Source organism: Nomascus leucogenys, chromosome 5 (genome assembly GCF_006542625.1).
Source record: "Nomascus leucogenys isolate Asia chromosome 5, Asia_NLE_v1, whole genome shotgun sequence".
NCBI lineage: Eukaryota > Metazoa > Chordata > Mammalia > Primates > Hylobatidae > Nomascus > Nomascus leucogenys.
Genome location: NC_044385.1, coordinates 60,317,186 through 60,338,360, shown reverse-complemented (window position 1 = coordinate 60,338,360; position 21,175 = coordinate 60,317,186). Strand labels below are relative to the sequence as shown.

The 21,175-nt window shown below is 43.6% G+C and overlaps 1 protein-coding gene across 2 annotated transcripts in view; it reads right to left on the bottom strand.

Annotated features, from left to right (window-relative positions):
• SACS (sacsin molecular chaperone) overlaps positions 1-20,067 on the bottom strand; it is a 113,672-nt gene extending 93,605 nt beyond the window's left edge. Inside the window, exon 1 of one of the 2 annotated variants that reach the window (XM_030813241.1) lies at positions 19,954-20,067. The gene's annotated coding sequence lies outside the window, so the exon portion shown is untranslated. The remainder of the gene's footprint in view (positions 1-19,953) is intronic. The other variant, XM_030813244.1, reaches the window with a different exon arrangement.
• Positions 20,068-21,175: the final 1,108 nt, after the last annotated feature.

Below are 21,175 nucleotides of genomic sequence, written 5' to 3'. Positions count from 1 at the left end.
TGAAATGTTTAAAATTAAAAGAGGTCATGTATAATAAAGTGAAGGATTAGGATCAATTTCTTTATCTGTAAAATACAGGACTTGGGGCCTGGCACGGTGGCTCACGCCTGTAATCCCAGCACTTTGGGAGGCCAAGGCGGGTGGATCACGAGGTCAGGAGATCGAGACCATTCTGGCTAACACAGTGAAACCCCGTCTCTACTGAAAATACAAAAAATTAGCCGGGCGTGGTGGCGGGCACCTGTAGTCCCAGCTACTCAGGAGGCTGAGGCAGAAGAATGGTGTGAACCCGAGAGGCGGAGCCTGCAGTGAGCCAAGATCGCACCACTGCACTCTAGCCTGGGTGACAGAGCCAGACTCCATCTCAAAAAGAAAAAATATGAATATAAACATGTTTATATGAATACAAAACATGCAGGTTTTATATGATAGATCAGAACTCAAGGGAAATCTGGAATTAGTTACACTGGAAGCAGGACCTCCAGGGCTATCTGCCACTAGTGCTCGGCCTCTGTAGGAACATCAGAAGGGAATCAGAGCAGTATTGATCTCAGTGGAACACTGCACGTTCATGCTTGTCGACCTCACTGAATCTCTAATTCCAGTTTGTCGATATCTTTAAGAATACAGGTTCTGTAATCTAGAATATTAATTAACTTCGTATCACCAGGCATGTTTGATAACACTGCTAAACAGCATAGAGCTCCGTGGCAAATTATTAAATTTTACTCCCCATGGACAATGATACATTTATTATAAAAATCAATCTTTGGATAATATTTCCTCAGTAACTCTCTTAGCCATTATAAATGTACTGTTATCAATCGCATTTATTCCTGTCATTTCTAACAGAATAGGATGATTCTGCCCAATGTATTACTAATCCAAGCTGCAGTCTTCCTTCTGACTTACACTGCTTGGCCAGTCCGATAGCCTCATCTACTAATAAGGGGGAAGTGGGTTAAACATGACATGACTTGTCCTTTGATATACACATGCTGGGTCTCAGAGATCACTGCGTCCTTGTCTCACACCTCCTGAATGCAATCTCTTTCAAATAATCCAGTCTTTAACTTCATTTTTATTTTTATTTTCTTATTTTTTTATTTTTATTTTTTGAGATGGAGTCTCGCTCTGTTGCCTAGGCTGGAGTGCAGTGGCATGATCTTGGCTCACTGCAACCTCCGCCTCCCGGGTTCAAGCAATTCTCCTGCCTCAGCCTCCCCAGTAGCTGGGACTACACGCATGCACCACTATGCCTGGCTGATTTTTGTATTTTTAGTAGAGACAGGGTTTCATTATGTTGGCCAGGCTGCTCTCAAACTCCTCATCTCAGGTGATCCACCTACCTCGGCCTTCCCAAAGTGCTGGGATTATAGGTGTGAGCCACTGCACCCAGCCCAGTCTTTTAATTTTAATACTACTTCTGCCATTAACATCTAACTCACAATTTAGAATTCCCAACACTATTGTTCCTTTCCTGGAAACTTAGAACGTTTGCACATGTTCATCTCCCTAGAAACTGCCATACTCTTCTTAATTATCAGAAATTACCCACCATGATTGAATCATTATGTATGCTGTGAGCCAATACATGTGAAGGTGATAAGGTAGCGGTTACCCAGATCATTCTTTTCTCAAAATATAGCCCGTGATGAATCACTCTCATAATTTGTTTTTCATTTTTGAGCTACAACATACTACTTTGATGATCTTTGGCCTACTTGTGTACCACCTATTTATTCTTTGCTTAATATTTATTTTTCCCAAAATAATATTTTAATTAAATAAATGTATTATGAAAAGAAACTTTCCATCTACTATAAATGGAAACCCAGTACCACAAATAGAGAATAACTTTAAAGATAAATAAAATGAATACAAAATGACTCATTAAATGCTGATCGAAGTGCCTGCTGAAAACACTGTCTTTAACCTACTCTTTGTTATTAAAAATGGAGATCAGTAAACTTATGAGAAAATGTATATCCTTTAATGATTTCATCCAGAAGGAAGAAAAGCTAAAAATTAATGAGTTAAGTATCCATTTTCAGAATTTAGGAAAAATGCCGGGTGTGGTGGCTCACGCCTGTAATCCTAGCACTCTGGGGGGCTGAGGCTGGTAGGTCACCTGAGGTCAGGAGTCCGTGACCAGCCTGGCCAACATGGTGAAACCCTGTCTCTACTAAAAAATACAAAAAATTAGCTTGGCATGGTGGTGTGTGCCTGTAATCCCAGCTACTCGGGAGGCTGAGGCAGGAGAATCGCTTGAACCCACTAGGTGGAGGTTGCAGTGAGGCGAGATCGCACCACTGCACTCCAGCCTGGGGGACAGAGTGAGACTCCATCTCAAACAAAGAATTTATGAAAAAATGTCTTGGAGATAAACCCAAAGAAAATAGGAAACAAAGATGAGAGCAGAATTAATGAAAGAGAAAACAAAGATACAATGGGGACTATCAGCAAAAATAAAAGTTAATTCCTTAAAAACACTACTAAAATTGGCAAACTTCTGGAAGACTGATTAAGGTAAAAGAAAAAAAAGTCAACCGGGCACCGTGGCTCACGCCTGTAATCCTAGCACTTTGGGAGGCCGCAGAGGCCAGATCACTTAGGCCCAGGAGTTCGAGACTAGCCTGACCAACATGGTGAAACCCCGTCTCTACTAAAAATACAAAATTAGCTGGGCGTGGTGGCGCATATCTATAGTCCCAGCTACTGGGGAGGCTGAGGCAAGAGAATTGCTTGAGCATGGGAGGCAGACGTTGCAGTGAGCCAAGATCGCGCCATTGCACTCCAGCCTGGGCAACAAGAAGCTCCGTCTTAAAAAAAAAAAAAAAAAAGTAGAAGGAACTTTTCTAAAGGGCAAATTAAATGGCAAATCTCATGCTTAGCAGTGATAAGGGTATTTCTTGATCTCTATTTCTACTCAGCATGTACTGGAGGGGGCAGCCAGAACAAGACAGAAAAAATAAGAGAAACAGGGAGGAGGGGAAGGAAGAGGGGAACAAAATCATCACTATTCATGGATAGAGTGTTCAAAAAAATTCAGACAAACTGACAGTGTTAATAATAGATTTTTTCAAGATGACTGATATAAGTTAAATTGCATTTCTACATACCAGCAAGAGTTTAAGAGAAAAGCATTTGTTAATGATAGACATTTATCAAGCAAGAAAAAAATGTTACCTTGGAATAATTATAATGAAAGAACGTGTATAGGAATTTTAGGAAGAAAATCTATAAACTTTAATGAAAGACATTAAAAAGACTCTTTAAAAATGGAGATAAGTACATGATGAACCAGAAGGTTAAATATCATTGAAATGTCAACTCTCCTCAAATTGATCTTGTAATTCAAAGCAATTTGAATCAAAACCCCAACAACCTTGTAAAATAAAAACACGATAACCAAAGACACTACTTAAGAAGAAGAGGGAAGACTTGCTCTAGAAGATATTAAGCTTTAACATGAAACCATAATAATTATGTGGCATTCGCATGGGAACAAAGAGAGTAAAAGGCTCAGAAACAGACCCCTGCGTTAATGAGAACCTGATACATGAGAGAGGTATCGGCGGGGTTTAGTGGGGGAAAGCTGGGCCATTCCAAAAATGTTACTGGGGCAAGTGGTTAACTATATGGAAACAAGCACAAAAATTTATCTGAACCCCATAGTGTGCACAAGTATCAATTCTAGATGATTAAGCACATAAGTGAGAAAATCAAACCTTAAAAATTTTAGAAGGAAGTGGAACACAATATCTTTATGACTTCAGGGTAAAGAAGAATTCCTTTAAACAACAAATAGAAAGCAGTAACCCTAAAGGAAAGGATTGTTAAAATCAAACTACAAGTCCGGGAGCTGTGGCTCACACCTGTAATCCCAGCACTTTGGAACACCGAGGCAGGCGGAACCCCTGAGCTCGGGAGTTTGAGACCAACCTGGGCAACACGGCAAAACCCCATCTCTACAAAAAATACAAAAATTAGCCCGGCATGGTGGCACGCACTTGTAGCCACAGTTACTAGGGAGGCTGAGGTGGGAGGATCACTTGAGCCCAGGAGGGAGAGGCTGCAGTGAGCTTAGACCGTATCACTGCACTCCAGCCTGGGAGTAAGATTCTGTCTCAAAAAAAAAAAAAAAAAAAAAATTCAAGTTACATTAAAACTAAGAATTTCTGCTCACCTAAGGCAAGCTACATAAAATAGAAGATATTTGCCACACAGCAATCAGCAAAGGTTTTGTGTTCAGAATACAGAAAGAACTCTTGAAAATAAAAAAAGAAGCAACCTAAGAGAAAAGCAGAAATTGGGGAACAGGCTCTAATTTATATTTATTCTTTCACATGGATAATACCTTCATTTAAATATAATACAAAGACTATCTCTGCTTGTAATGAAATAGTAATATACATTTAGTTCAACTTAATTTTTACTGTTTTCAACTACAGAAGTACTTTTTGTTCCTTAATAATTATATGCTTAACATTATACAAGATTTTTAGACATATGTTTGTTTCCCTTGCATATAAATTCTCATCTGATGTTTCCACATTTGAGTGCTTCAGTATAGCACCCATTTCTTTTTTCTTTTTTTTTTTTTTTTTTTGCCTTACATGGAGTCGTGCTCTGTCTCCCCTGCTAGAGTGCAGTGGCTGATCTCTGCTCACTGCAACTTCTGCCTCCCCGGTTCCAGTGATTTGCCTGCCTCAGCTGCCTGAGTAGTTGGGATTATAGGCGCCCGCCACCAAGCCCAGCTAATTTTTGTATTTTTAGTACAGAGGGGGATTCACCATGTCGGCCAGGGTGGTCTCAAACTCCTGACCTCAAGTGATCCACCTGCCTCAGCCTCCCAAAGTGCTGAGGTTAGAGACCTGAGCCAGGGTGCCTAACCAGAATATCATTTTTTAATCTAGCACTGCATTTGTCACTATCAAGGTGCCCATGGGTTTGTCTCCATGGGCGCCGCCCTCTTCCCAGGGAGAGTAGGTGGGGAGTTTCTGTGCCCCCTCCCCCACCGTGGGGAACTTGCCCTCCTGCACACGTGGTGCGGAAGGTGCCATTTTGGCCCAGTTGGCGCCTGAGTAAGATGTTCTCGCTCCTCTGCTCAGGGCATGAAGATCTGAGGTAGGTGCAGGACTTGGGGCCCCAGAGAGTGCCACACTCGACTGCCCTTGGGAGTGGGCTGGTGCCTGGGAGCGAGAGCGCGGCCGTCCGGCGCCTGTGTGAGCCCACAGAGCCGCTCCGCCAGGGAACCAGGGGCCCGTCCCGCTGGGGTCATGGGCGGACAGGCACGGGAGCTGAGAGAGGGGGCCGGGCCTAGGCCACAGGCCCTCCAAGGAAGCCACAGAGCCAGCTAGTGACACCTAGGGACTGCGGGAAGCTTCGGGAAGCTTCGGCAAGGTAAGCTCTGGCAGGGTAAGCTCCGGACCAACGTGGGTTTTAGTGTCTTTTCCTAGTAGTGGGGAATTTCTACAAGGTGGGTAGGACGTGTTCAGGGTGGCGTTGGCAATCCGTAGGCCTAGAGGCCGTCTAGGAGAGGCCTGCAGTTCAAAATCTCAACAGGGCTTGATGGGGCCTGCCATTTCATTTCGCAATGTGGTTCCTAGTATTTCTTAGGAAACTGGGCCTGTTATGTCTCCATGTCACCCTTTACTTCTTGGATTTCTTGGTGTGAGTAGTTGCCTTTTTCTCTTTTCTTATATTGCAATTTCGGGTCCCACATTTTCTTCCGTTCTAATCTGTGTGTCCTCCATGCAAAGCCTGTGGTAGGTCTTGCTCTCTGGGACTAGTTGAGCAGCATTGCACTCGTGTTGGATGTGGGAGTTTCATCGTTTCTGTGTGTGTTCAGCATTCTATTGCGAGTTCCTTATCTTCAGAATGATTGAGAAGCGTAGTTTTCACAATTTTAAAGAATATATATTCTTTGGGGAGGTGATTTTATTGCATTTGGCCAGAGAATATGTGACCGTTTGGTCATTGAGGACTGGTGTGTACCCCTGGGGACTCAGTATCCACCTGGAGACTGGGTGTCCACATGGAACCTGATATCACTCTGGGCCTAGCTGCCCACATGGGTCCTGGGTGTCCACCTGGAGCCTGATGTTCCCCAGGGAACTAGGTATCCATTTGGGTCCTGATGTTCATCTGGGACCTGGTGTTCACCTAGGGCCTGATAGTCACCTGGGGACTGGGAATGTACCTGGGGCCTCATGTCCACCTGTGGTGTAGGTATCCACGTTGGGCCTGTGTGTCAATCTGGTGCCTGATGTCCATCTATGGATTAGATACCCAACTGGGGCCTGCTCTTCACCTTGGACTTGGTGTTTACCTGGAACCTGATGTCCAGATGGGGCATAGATTATCTATATGGGGACTGGTATCTAGGTGGGGTCTGACAGTCAACTGGGGCCTGGCCTGGTATTTTCCTGAGGTGTGACTATGAACCTGGGGACTAAAGTCTACCTAGAATCCAGTGTCTACCTTGGGCCTGATGTCCACCCGTGGCCCAATGTAAACATGGGGCCTGGTATTTAGCTAGGGCCTGGGTATTCACCCAGGGCTTGATTTCAGCTGGGCCCTGAAGTTCTCCTAGTGCCTAGTGTCCACCTGAGGCCTTCCAGACATCCAGTGTCAGTCTGGAACTGGATGTCCACCTGGGGCTTGAGTGTTTCCTGGTGCCTGAGGACTTCCTGGGCCTGGATGTTCACATGGGACCTAGATTGAACCTGGGGCCTGATGTTCACCAGGAGCCCAGGTATCCACCTGGGGAGTGGTGTCCACCTAAGACATTTGGAGTCAAGTGTCCACCTGAGGCCTCATGTCCACCTGGGGCCAGATTGTCCATCAGGGACCTGTTTTTGACCAGGGACCTGGGCATTTACCTGGGGCATCAGTGCCCACTTGGGGCCTGACATCCACTTGGGTGTTGGTGTCCACCAGGGGCCTAATGTCCACCAGAGTCCTGGGATCCTCCTGGGGCCTGGTGTCCACCTAAAGTGTGGGTATCCACCTAGGACCTGGTGTGCACCTAGGGCCTTTGTCCACCTTGGGCCTGTTGTTCCTCTGGGGCCTTATGTCCACCTGGGCCCTGGGTGTGTGCGTGGTACCTGATATCCACCTGTGGCTTCCATGGCCACCTGAGGCCTGGTGGTCATTTGAAGCCTGGTGTTCTCCAGGGGCCTGATGTCAACCTGAGGTGTAGATATCCACCTGGGTCCTGGGTGTCCAGCTGGGACCAGATGTCCAGCTCTGGTCTAGGTATACCCCTGGGACTTGATATTCACCAGGGGTTTAGGCATTTACTTGGCACCTGGTTTCCATGTGAAGTGTGCCATCCCATGAGGATCGACATTCAGATGGGGACTGGGTATCTACCAGGGACCTGGGTATCAACCTCAAGCCTATTGTACTCCTGGAAGCTGAGTGTTTACCTGGGGTCTGATATGCACCCAGGCCTGTTGCCTACATAGTGTCTTATGTTCCCCTTCAGCCTGGATGTCCAGCTGAGTCCTCGGTATCCTCTGTGGGATGGCTGTCCACCTGTGACATTGTGTCCTGCTGTGGCACGGATGTGAGTCTGGTGCCTGATATACATCTTGAGTCCAGTATCCACCTGGGGCCTGATGTTTATCTGGGGACTGATGTCCACATGGGAACTGGGCATTCACCTGCAGCCTGATGTCCACTGAGAATTGGATGTTGCCCTGGGTTCAGGGTATCCACCTAGGGCGTGGTGTTCACCAGGGGTCTAGGCATCCACCTGGGGCCTGTTGTCTACCTGGGACCTCCTGTTCAGTATGGCCCTGGTATTTACCTGGGGCCTGGACATCTGCTTGAGGCCTGAAGTTTAAGTGGGGCCTGGTGTTCAACGAGGGCCCATGTGCCAACTTGGGAACAGACATACACCGAGATGCCTGATATCCATCTGGGGCCTGTCACATACCTGGGGTCTTGCGTCCACCTTGGGACTGATGTAAACCTGGGGCCTAGTATTTACCTACGGCCTGGGCGTCCACCTATGGTGTATCTAAGTATCTAAGTAACAATATTTGAGAGGTTATTAGGCCTATATATGAGCATGCTACTAACTAGAAAAAAGCTATGTGCAAAGGAGCTTTGTGATGTACCTTATTATATTGTTGGATGGAACGTAACTTTTCATTAAACAAGTTCCTAACACATGTTTTATAGAATCTAACAAATGAGATTTCAGAGGCCTATATATAAACATACGAAAATTCAGCCCAATAACTAAAAACAAGCCATGTGAGAAGAAGCTTTGTGATGTGCTTTATTATATCACTGAATGTAACCTGTGTTTTTATTAAAGAAGTTCCAAACACACGTTTTATACAACCTAAGGAATGACATTTCAGAGGCTATTAGGCTCACATGTGAATATACAAATATTCATCCTTAATAACTAAAATCAATCTGTGCATGAAGAAGCTTTGTTATGTGGTATTTCATATCACTGAATGAATGGAACCTGTGTTTTTATTAAACAAGTTCCAAACACACCTTTTATAAAACCTAAGGAATGACATTCCAGAGGCTATTAGGTCTTATGTGAATATTTGAATATCCATCTCTAATAACTAAAACAGTCTGTGTGTGAAGATGCTTTGTGATGTGGTGTTTCTTTTTTTTTTTTGAGACGGAGTCTCGCTCTGTCGCCCAGGCTGGAGTGCAGTGGCACGATCTCGGCTCCTGCAAGCTCTGCCTCCTGGGTTCACGCCATTCTCCTGCCTCAGCCTATGGTGGTTCATATAACTGAAAGAAACCTGTGTTTCTGTTAAACACATACTAGAAACACGTTTTATAGAATCTAACCAATGACATTTCAGACATTGTTAGGCCTATATATGAACATATGAATATCCAGACCTATTAACTGGAAAAAAGCTATGTGCGAAGAACATTTGTGATGTGCTTTATTATATCACTGAATGAAATGTGAGTTTCCATTAAACAAGTTGTAAAAACACGTTTTGTAGAATCTATTTAATGAGATTTCAGAGGCGATTAGGCCTATATATAAACATAGGAAAATCCAGCCTTAATAACTAAAAACAAGCTATATGAGCAGAAGCTTTGTGATTTGCTGTTTTATATCAATGAATGGAACCTGTGTTTTTATTAAACAACTTCCAAGCAGATGTTCTTTAGAACCCAAGGAATGACATTTCAGAGGCTATTAGGTCTATATATGAATATACGAATATCCATCCCTAATAACCAGAAACAATCTGTGAAGAAGCTTTGTGATGTGCTGTCTCACATCACTGAGTGGAACCTGTGTTTTTATTAAACAAGTTCCAAACACACATTTTTTAGAACCTAAGGAATGACATTCCATAGGCTATTAGGCCTATATATGAATATACGACTATCTATCACTAATAACAAAAAACAATCTATGTGCGAAGAAGCTTTAGGATGTGCTGTTTTATATCACTGAATGGAACAAGCATTTCTATTAAACAAGTTCCAAAAGCACGTATTGTAGAATCTAAGTAATGACATTGCAGAGATTATTAGGCCTCTATATGAACCTACTAATATCCAGCCCTAATAACTAGAAACAGCTATGTGCAAAGAATCTTTGTGATGTGCTTTATTATATCACTGAATGGGACGTGAGTTTTCATTAAACAAGTTCCAAACACACATTTTGTGGAATCTAATTAATGAGATTTCAGAAGCTATTAGGCCTATATGTAAACTATTAGGCCTATATATGAAAATATGCAGCCTTAATAACTAAAAGCAAGCTGTGTGTGAAGAAGCTTTGAGCTTTGGGATGTACTATTTCATATGAATGAATAAAACAAGTGTTTTTGTTAAACAAGTTACAAGCACTCATTTTTTAGAACCTAAGCAATGACATGACATTTCAGAGGATATTATCCTATATATGAATATACAAGTATCCATCCCTAATAACTAAAAACAGCTTTGTGATGTGCTGTTTTATATCACTGAATGGAACCTGTGTTTTTATGAAACAAGTTTCAAACATGTTTTGTAGAATCTACAAAAATGACATTTCAGAGGTTATTGGGTTTATATCTGAATATACAAATATCCACTACTAACAACTAGAAACAAGCTACGTGTGAAGAAGCTTTTTGAAGTGCTTTATCATATCACTGAATGCAACCAGAATCTCCATTATACAATTTCGAAACACATGTTTTGGAGAATCTAAGAAAGATTTCAGGCCGGGTGTGGTGGCTCACACCTATAGTCCCAGAACTTTGGGAGGCCAAAGCAGGCAGATCACCTGAGGTCGGGAGCTCGAGACCAGCCTGGCTAACATGGAAAACCCCTGGCTCTAATAAAAATACAAAATTAGCTGGGCGTGGTGGCACATGCCTGTAATCCCAACTACTTGGGAGGCTGAGGCAGGAGAATCACTTGAACCCGGGAGGTGGAGGTTGCAGTGAGCCGAGATCATGCCACTGCCCTCCAGCTTGGGCAACAAGTGTGAAACTCCATCTCAAAAAAAAAAAAAAGTAATGAGATTTCAGAGACCATTATATAGATTTTCAGCCTTAATAATGAAAAACAAGCTATGTGTGGGGAAACTTTCTGATGTGCCGTTTTATATAAATGAATGGAACCTGTGTTTCCATGAAACAAGTTCCAAACACATGTTTTGTAGAATCTCAGATAAGACATTTCAGGGCCTATCAGGCCTATATATCAACATACGAACATTCAGTTCTAATAACGAAAACCAAGCTATGTACAAAGAAGCTTTGTGATGTGCTGTTTTAAATCACTGAATGGAACCTGAGTTTCCGTTAAACAAGTCCAAACACACGTTTTGTAGAATCTAAATAATTACATTTCTGAGGTTATTAGGCCTATATATGAACATGTGACTATCCAGCTCAATTATTATGAAGATATGGGTGAAGGAGCTTTGCGATGTGCTTTATTATATCACTGAATGGAACCTGTTGTTTCACTGTGTCCAGCGGGCTCTGGGCATGAGCCTGGTGCTTGGTGCACACCTCAAGTCCAGTGTCTACCTGGGAGCTGGTGTCTATCTGGGTACTGGTGTCCACTTGGGGCCTGATGTCCACCTCGAGCTGGGTGGTCCCCTGGGGTCAGGGTGTCCACCTGGGGCTTGATATTCACCAGGGGCCTAGCTATCCACCTGGGGCCTCCTGTTCACCTTGGCCCTGGTATTTACCTGGGGACTAGACATCCACCTGGGGCCTGATGTTCATCTGGGGCCTGGTGTTAGGCAACTGCCTATGTGTCCACCTGGGACCTGACATACAGATGCCTGATGTCCATCTGGGGCCTGGTTTCCACCCGGGGCCTGAATGTACCTGGGGACTTGTGTCCACCCAGGGCCTGGTATTAACCTGGGCATCCACCAGGGGCCTGATGTTCAGCTGGGGCCTGGTGTCCACCTGGGGCCTATGTGCCAAACTGGGACCTGATGTTTATGCAGGGACTGGAGTCCACTTGACTAGGGCCTGGCATCAACCTGGTGTCTGATGTCCAGTGTCCACCTAGAGTCCAGTGTCATTTGGGGCCTGATGTTTGTGCTGGGGCCTTGGTGTCCACTGAGGCCTTATGTCCATGGTGGTGGGGAAGGGGGGGGGGATCCTTGTCCCCCTGGGCCCTGCCTTTTTCCCGGGGAGAGTGGGTAGGGAGTTTCTTTGCCCTTGCCCCTCAACATCCAGGAATTCACTCTTCTGCACACGCGGTGGGGAAGGCGCCATTTTTGCCCACTTGGTGCCCAGTTAAGTTGCCCCTACTGCTCTGATCAGGGTGTGAAGATCTCAGGCGGGTGCTGGACTTGGGGCCCCGAAGCTCCACCCTGCCTGACTCCCTGTGCGAGTGGGCTCGTGCCTGTGAGCTAGAGCGTGGCCGCCGGGGGTCTGTGTGACATGGCAAAGAATATTAGTATATACAAAATTTTTATACAATTGAAATGTTATTGATAGTAAAATTAAAACGCAGTACAGTAAGATTACCTTGTAGGGGCATGGTATTTTAGATTTGTTAAAGTGATTTCATAGGGATGATCTTATTTCAGTCTCATAACAGCCTAGTGATTTGGTAGGGAATTGTGAATTTCATTATACAGAGAAGGAAACTGGTGTCCAGAAGAGTCCAGCAACAGCCCATACTTTGTTTAAATCCTGGTGGCTCCCAGCTCTTACTTCTTCCCCACGACTGAGTGCCTGACACAAGTATAGGGCTTCTGTGAGCCCAGAAAATCTGAGACAGGTCTCAGTTAATTTATAAAGTTTATTTTGCCAAGGTTGAGGATGCGCCCCTTACACAGCCTGGTGACATTTGCCTAAGGTGGTTAGGGCACAGCTTGGTTTTATACATTTAGGGAGACATGAGACATTAATTAGTATATGTAAGAAGCACAGGCCAGGTGTGGTGGCCCACGCCTGTAATCCCAGCACTTTGGGAAGCCAAGGTGGGCAGATCACCTGAGGTCAGGAGTTCACGACCAGCCTGGCCAACATGGTGAAACCCCGTCTCTGCAAAAATACAAAAATTAGCCCGGCATGATGGTGGGTGCCTGTAATCCCAGCTACTCGGGAAGCTGAGGTGGAAGAATTGCTTGAACCCGGGAGGTGGAGGTTGCAGTGAGCTGAGATCATGCCATTGCACTCCAGCTTGGGTGACAGAGTGAGACTCCGTCTCAAAAAAAAAAAAAAAAAATACATTGGTTTGGTCTGGAAAGGGGGGACAACTTGAAGCAAAGGCAGGAAGACTGGAAGCGGGGTCACAGATAGGTGAAATACAAGTGGTTGCATTCTTTTGAGTCTCTGATTAGCTTTTCCAAAGGAGGCAAATCAGATATGCATCTATTTCAGAGAGCAGAGGAGTGACTTTGAATAGAATGAGAGGCAGGTTTGCCCTAAGCAGTTCCCGGGTTGAGTTTTCTTTAGTGATTTTGGGGGCCTAAGATATATTCCTTTCACACCCTCAAACCTCATTTCCTTCTTCCTCCTTCTCTTTCTGAAATGGAGAAACGCTGCTTCTAACTTACCATTTGGGGAGTAGCACCACCTGATGGAAGAGAACATTCTTTGGTCTTCTCCTCCCAGTGGCTTGAGAATCGCATAATCTCACTGTGCCCAACTTTCCTCATCCCTAAACAGGGCCAGCTTGCCTTATCCATGAACTGTATCACTGCAACACCAAACTGAGCTGTGTTCTAACAGCATTTGGTCAACTGCAGACAGTTTTTGCAAATATTAGATGCTACTACTTTTGCTGATGTAATATTTTTTAACACATGAAGTGACATGAAATGTGTTCATGATATTCTCTGCCCACTGATTCATGACCTCTTCTCATGCTTCAGGGGTCAAAACAATCGGTGCTGTCCAACAGCTGTTAGGGACCGGGGCTCGCCTCCTCCCCAGCTTGGAACCTCAAGCTGCTGCCCACAGCTAGCAAGCACATGTGCCACGCAGTGACCTCTTGGCCTTCCCAGCAAAAATATCCTATTTTGGCATATGGGCTTGACCCACAGTAGGAAAACTTGGCACTACTGTACATATGATCTCATTTAAGGAGTAGGAAGATAAAAATGCCAGCTGCACTTACTCACTGATGGGAAAAGTTCTTTGAGTTACACAGTTTCAAACAGGAACAGCCAGGAGACTGGGGACTTAAATCATAACTATTGTATAAATAATGGGAGCTGTTCCCTGAGCTAAACACCGCCCTTTGGCAGAGGTAGAGCCTTTTGGCAGAGGGAGGCAGGAGAAGAGTGTGGGAAGTGAAGAAGTTCCTGAGGTGACAAAGTTAATTTCACCGGAGAGAAGCGGGGATAAAGCAAGCTTCCCAGGAACTAGCACAGGAACACCTGGCTGTTCCCAGAGGACAGGACAAGAAAGGCCTCTCCCGCAGGAATGAGATTAAAATACAATCAGTAGCACACTCTATCTCCTTTGATATGCTGTCTTGTATGTTTAAGGGTGTCTTTGGGACTAGTAAAGCCCCTCTTCCCTGAAGGATTCCTTTGCTTTTCATGGTTTTCAGTGCTGCCGTGTTCACAGACACGCCTCTGCAGCTGCACCTGGCAGAATAGCTTGAGTTTCCCTAGAAACGCTCTTTGAGAAAGGAATAGAGGCAGAATTGCCCTTGGTGATCTCCTAAGAATGGGGTCCATGTTCATCTGAAGATGGGAATGAAAAATTCATCCTTTTGGTTCAACCAAATTCATACATGGCTAAATCCTCTGGGATATGGTGAAAGCTGACCCTTGAAAGCCCCTAACGTTACAAAGACAAGGAGCCAAATGCAGACAGACTTCAGGCCCACAGAACGCCTCCATGGGAATTATCAGCGAAGTAATCATCTCACTCTCCTAACTTCAGGAGAAAATATGAGTCAGCAAAGACTACATTGGTTTAAAAATAGAATATTTGCAAAATGGAAAAGTCAGATGAATTCACGCTATAAATCAATAGACCTTTAAATGTAAGGCACAGCAAGCATTTTGGATGACATTAATGAAAGACCTGTGTTGGCATAGTGTGCTGCAGGAAAGGTTGGACGTCACCACAGCCACTACCGGACCTTAAATATAATCCTGAAATTGAATATGTACATAAAATAGTTTCTAGAGCACAAAAGGTGAAGCTAAAAGTGAGTGCTACTGATCTTTTGTGTAATTAAAGATTTTGATGTAAAATGTACAACAGAAAAGATATTGTATTTCAATAGTAAGAAAAATATATAAATTATTCCCCCAGTGCTCCAAATCCCTCCTGTGTCATACAAATCTTCCTCATCTACTTTGCTGAAAGTTCCTCAAGACTATCTTATTCACCATTGACTCTCCTACTTAGGTTTATGGATACAGAAAGTATTCAATAAAGAGTGAATAATTTAGTCACTTTGGCCAATTTACAGATAATAAAACTACACATATTTTGTATGTAGTTTATCTAGCCTCAGTTTCTAGCTTGTCAACTGACAGAGCTAATTGTGGAGGCAGGAGGCTAGAAGGCTGGCACTGAAATAGAAGCTCCCAGAGTCTTAGGTTTGCCTTCAAAAGCTCAATTATTCTCAAAGATAAAATTTTACATAAAAATAACATCACATATGAGTGAATTATATACCATACTATGTGAATATCTCAATAAAGCTGTTATATGAAAATTTAAAAATAGATTATATGACTAAAATATATTTCATGTTTAAGTGTCATTTCAGAATACATAATATCTTAATTGATATTATCTAATAATATTGACTTTTTGAAGGAAAAATAATATTCAATTATTTCTTTAAAAACTAACTCTTTGGGGAGGATTGACCATGTACAACCATGGCAGAGGCTCGCTAAACTGTGATTCAGTCGTTGAGGTAGGGATTTTTTTTTTTTTTTTTTTTTTGGGACGGAGTCTCGCTCTGTCGCCCAGGCTGGAGTGCAGTGGTGCAATATCGGCTCACTGCAAGCTCTGCCTCCTGGGTTCACGCCATTCTCCTGCCTCAGCCTCCTGAGTAACTAGGACTACAGGCAGCCGCCACCATGCCCGGCTAATTTTTTTGTATTTTTAGTAGAGACGGGGTTTCACCGTGTTAGCCAGGATGGTCTAGATCTCCTGACCTCGTGATCTGCCTGCCTCAGCCTCCCAAAGTGCTCGGATTACAGGCGTGAGCCACCACGCCAGGCCCGAGGTAGGGATTTTTAACCTATCATGAATCCCATTTAAGAAGGAGGAAGCTGAGGCTGCAAGAGGTTAAGTGTCAGAACTAGTATGATGTGGAGCCAGGTTCCAAAACCCAGTATATCTTACTCCAAATACATTAAAATCTTGGGTACTTTTTATTACTATTCTTAGCAGGAACTCTCAGGAATATGACAGTAAAATGAACATAGGTCTGTTCTTCGTAATCAGGATTGTCTCTGGATGGTCACTTAGCATAAACATTTAATATAATATTGGCTGGGCTCACGCCTGTAATCCCAACACTTTGGGAGGCTGAAGTGGGCAGATCACTGGAGATCAGGAGTTCAGGTCCAGCCTGGGCAACATGGTGAAACTCCATCTCTACTAAAAATACAAAAATTAGCTGGGCGTGGTAGCAGTCACTTGTAATCCCAGCCAGTCGGGAGGTTGAGGCAGGAGAATCACTGGAACCCTGGAAGTGGAGGTTGCAGTGAGCCGAGACTGCACCCCCACTGCACTCCAGCCTGGGTGACAGAGTTAGATAATATCTCAAAAAAAATTAATAAATAAAACTAAAGGAATATTTGGTGTAATTGACAGAAAACTCATAAAGATTGGTTGTAATTTATGTTTGAAGCTTAAAGACCTAACAAACTAGTATCCTTAAGCTCTAAGTAACTATCATTGATCAATTAAAGCTCTGTTTATATCATATTGCCAAATTTAGCAAATAAAAATTATAAATATAAACATATACACCTTAAGTTTGAGTTTCAGATAAACCATGAATTATTTTTTAGTATGTTTATGTCTTATGCAATATTTTATGTATTTTATCTTGTAACCCTATCAGGGTTTTTTAAATGGTTAAATTTGTCATTGCATTAAAAACAAGGAAAAAGGCTAAAGTATTACTTTGTGAAAATGTGCACAAATTCTAGACACGTATAGAATTCAAATACTCCTTTCTAGCACTTAGTACTTTAATGAGGTAAGGATTTAAATGATCACCAATAATTATATTAGGGTGGCTTTGATTTATTTTTAAATACCATTTCAGAACACATTAAAAGGCTATGTGGACTGTAGAGCCCTTATTTTCTGCCCTAGATAACAGACTCATGGTGTAATCTTGAGCAGAATATTTAAAACAAATGTTTGTCTGGAGGTAAGGTTATTATAATTGGACCATAGATCTCTCCTGACAAAACCCAGAACCAACGTGTCACCTTGGGTTTCACATCATAGTCAATTTGAAGTGCCCTGAGGGGGATACCATGGTAGGAACAGAGCTCAGAGTTCAGTCTGAGAACTCACTGATGCTCACCAAGGGAATCGAGTCTTACCATCTAGTCAGTCTCTCCTTTTACTAATAAGAAATACTTGGGGTTCTACTCTCTCTTAAGGTTACATTTTGTAACCTGCAAAATGGGGCTGCCTGTTTCATAAGGCTATTGTAAGAATCAATGAGATAAAAGCATTTAGTTTGATCAAATAATTGTTATAAACTGAGGCTACCCCAAAGTGAGCTATCTGAATCATCTAGTCAGAACCTGAAGGAAATTGAAAGATTATTCTATGTTTCTTGCCTTAGAGATGACATTAAAAGACTTTCTAATTAGCACAAAGAGAAGTCAAAGCAGGGCTAGAGCCACACCCTTTGGTCCCCAATGCAGTGCTTTTCCCAACTTCGCTATGTTCCCCCTTAAATAGGGGTGAAACGGCCTCATCCTACATGTTAAAATCTGACACAATATCCTGAGTGTGAGTTAAGGAAAGGAAAGACGGCAGGAGAAAGACACATAAAGTAGAAATTAAAATAGTAACAGGATTGACATTGCAAAGAGCAAATTGCCACCCAGGCTGTCCAAGATCAGAATAGCAATGGGAATTGTCCTGACTTCCAATTTGGCATCCTTTGCATCAGTCACATTTAGTAGTCCTCATGTAGGCTCATGGTGGGAGTGGTCAATATCATCATCACTGCTGCTGTCATAAAGGATTTAGGAAGAGTTGTACAAAGAGAATTGGTCTTCCTTCTTCCAAAGAATACTCCTATGGCAACATGGAAACATGAGCATTCCTTTTATAGACAAGAGCACTTAGAACAGTATTTCGTGCATAGCAAGAACTGAATATGTATTTTGTACTGATCAGAACTCATTCAGATGCACTCAGCCAAAAGTTCATTTCAAAATTTATTCCTTTAAGGAAATGGTGCATGAACCACTTTAGCATGCTTCACCATGGTGGTTAGGTAGATGGTGGACTGAGTGAGAAAACGACAAGACTCTTACTAAATAGTGACACTGTGTGAAGAACCCTGCTAGGCGCCTTCACACAAATCACCTGGTTTCAACCCTGTGACCATTAAGTGAATAACTGTATCATCTCTGACACAGGAGGGAACTGAGGCTCACAGAAGTTATGTGGATTGTCAGGGGCTGCAGAGTGAGGACGTGGTAGACCTGAGATTGGAACCCGGGGCTTCTGGGGGCAAGTCCAGCGTAAAGCAATGGTTTTTGAGATGCTTCGGATGTAAGCAAACCTTGGTCTTCAAGTTCTATAATTGGACTTTTCTTCCTATTATGTGAAGAATAGAAAACACTTAATCATGGAAAAGTTCTTATAAACCAAGTAAGATATAAGGAAAATAGAGCATGTGGAAAATCTGGCTTGCTTTGTTTGAAAGAGAGACTGAAGGAGTCTTTAAGATCCAAGGAGAAAAGAAAGAAAAAATTGCCCAAACAGCCCAGGAAGGTGAAGAAAGGATGAAAGGGACGGCTAAGGAGGATAGAGGAAAGGAAACTGGGGATCGTTGTCACAGCCCAAAGTGAGGCTTCAGGGCAATATTAGGGAAGGCAGTCTGGATGGTCATAAGTAAAACTACTGGGACATCATGACCCTGCATTAACCTAGAATGAGTCTGGTTATCAATGGGCAGCTTAAGAAAAACAGTATGGCGGCCGGGCGCGGTGGCTCACGCCCGTAATCCCAGCACTTTGGGAGGCCGAGGCGGGCGGATCACGAGGTCAGGAGATCGAGACCATCCTGGCTAACACGGTGAAACCCCGACTCTACTAAAAATTCAAAAAATTAGCCGGGCGAGGTGGCGGGCGCCTGTAGTCCCAGCTACTCTGTAGGCTGAGGCAGGAGAATGGCGTGAACCCCGGGGGGCGGAGCCTGCAGTGAGCCGAGATCGCGCCACTGCACTCCAGCCTGGGCGACAGCGAGACTCTATCTCAAAAAAAAAAAAAAAGAAAAACAGTATGGCAAATTTACTTGTCATGTGACAAATAAAATGGGATTAAGTGTCAATTATTTATTATTACTATTATTATTTTAATCCATGACCTGTGAATCAATTACTTTTATCTGCACTGATGGAGAAATGAAGAGTTCCCCTTCAAAATAACTTCAGAGCAGCTTGCGCTTGGGAAGCACATGGATTCAACCTGGCTTCTGCCTTTTACTTAAGCAGAATGGGCTTTATCCATCTTCAGAGGCAGAGAGAATAAGATTAAAGCCAAAACAATTGATATGTTAGAACAAACAAATCCAGTCCTCTTCTCTGAGGTATTGACCTTGTTTTAAGGAAGAAAAAAAGACAGCGAGAGAGAGGTTTTGTTGCTAAAGCTGGAATACTCTTTCAAAGATTCTAATGATTACTTATTAGAATAAAATTAAATATGTGAAATATTTTTTAACTAAAAGCAGGATTTTCAAATGTTATATAAGATAACCATAACATATGGCATTGTTTGAAGGCATGCTGTTTAAAGTGAGAGCAATTCTACAAATTAACTGTAAGCTACTTTGAGAATCCCATCTTATTGTTCAACAAGACTCTGGACCCCACGCTGTGTTACTGTAACAGCTCCATTGTGGCGGTGCATGGCAACCCGGGTGGAAATTAAAATGACAAAGCGGCTAGTCCAGCATCCTGACCGCGGCAGATCTCTCTAGTCACCCTGCAGCCGCTCCTCACCCACAAATTCACAAGCAGCCAACCCAAACTGTACATTTTCAGAAGAGCTCATTACTCACAGTTGTACAGCATGCTGAAGGCCCTCTCGTCTCTGTCCTCTCCAAAGGCGGGTATGTTAAGGAAAGTGGCCCCTTACCTCCCCCAAGCAGCTGCAGTGGCCGAGCCCTGGTTTCCCAAGGCTCAGGGGACGGATGGCCAGCCACACCATGGAGCCCGCCCGTCCCCAGGCTGCTCCTGCAGCTGCCCTTCTCTCTGGCCACCCAACTGGAACCTTGGACTTACTGGGGCCTGTGGGCATCAGGGTCTCTCGGCCTTTGTTTTCCTCCAGTGCCATCAGCAGTTCCCAGCGTGACTGTCCCACAGCCGCACTGGGTCCAGGCGGCTCCTGCCGCAGTCAGTGGCTCCCCCTACCCAGCGGCCTTTTTTTTTCTTCTTAAAGAGACAGGACTGTCATCAGCCTTAGGTGTCAATAATGCTGCAAGTGTAGCATTGTCATTCAGTGTGGGGGTGACAACCAACCACACGTTTTTGTTCTCTTCACTTGCAAAGGCTAATTTTTAGCAGTAGGTATGGCTAACAAAGACTGGCTGTATTAAACACCAGCTGTGTGACCTTAGACAATTCACACATGGGTCTCAAGTACCTTATGGGAAATGAAGACCTGCGACCTGGTAATGTTGTAGCTCACAATCTGCTTTTTGTATGTTATTTGGAATTGTTTATGAGGTTCCAATGGTTAAAAAAAAAAAGCATTCACTCAAAATGTGTTGTAAACTGTGAAATGCTATACAATTGATCCTGTTCTAAGTTGAAATTGCTAGTCTCAATTTAATAATAAAAAATATTTTAACTCTATTTTCTTGCTTCCTCTGATGGGGGATGTGAAATACCACCAGCATTTATTTCATTTCGGCACACAGCTATCCTGCCACTGGCCTGGGTATATCATATTCCTCATGATAGTCTCCTAGTAGAACTGCCTACTTTGTCCATATAAATCTAGAATTTTGGCTTATCTAGAAATACTGGCTCTCGGAAGCTTCTTATTGCTTCGCTCCTGCGGAAAATTCCTCTTAAGTCAGTTCAAACAACTCCAGACCTGAAAAGGCTCAAATGATCTCTCCTGGGAGAAGACCAAAGCAAGCCCCAAATGTCAGCACCAACTGGGGAAGGAGAGCCCCTGCTTCTTGTACCTGGCCGTGCACTGGTCTGACCCAGAAGATGCCACGTCTAATGGTGTCTCCTTCACATCCTAGGCTCACAGATTTGTATACATATTATTTCCTGGGAGATAGGAGGGAAACCTCCTGTTCTAACAAAAGGACTGAATAATCACAAACAAAGCACGTTTCTATTGGGGAGAAATGGTGTCTTGCAGGGCCTTTTCATTGAGCTCTCACTGTAGCGCCGTGTGGACCAACAGGCCCTCAGTGGCATACGCCTGTGGAGTGAGCCTGCCTCTCTGAGGCTACCACCATTCTAATGTGGTTCAGTTGTCATCAGT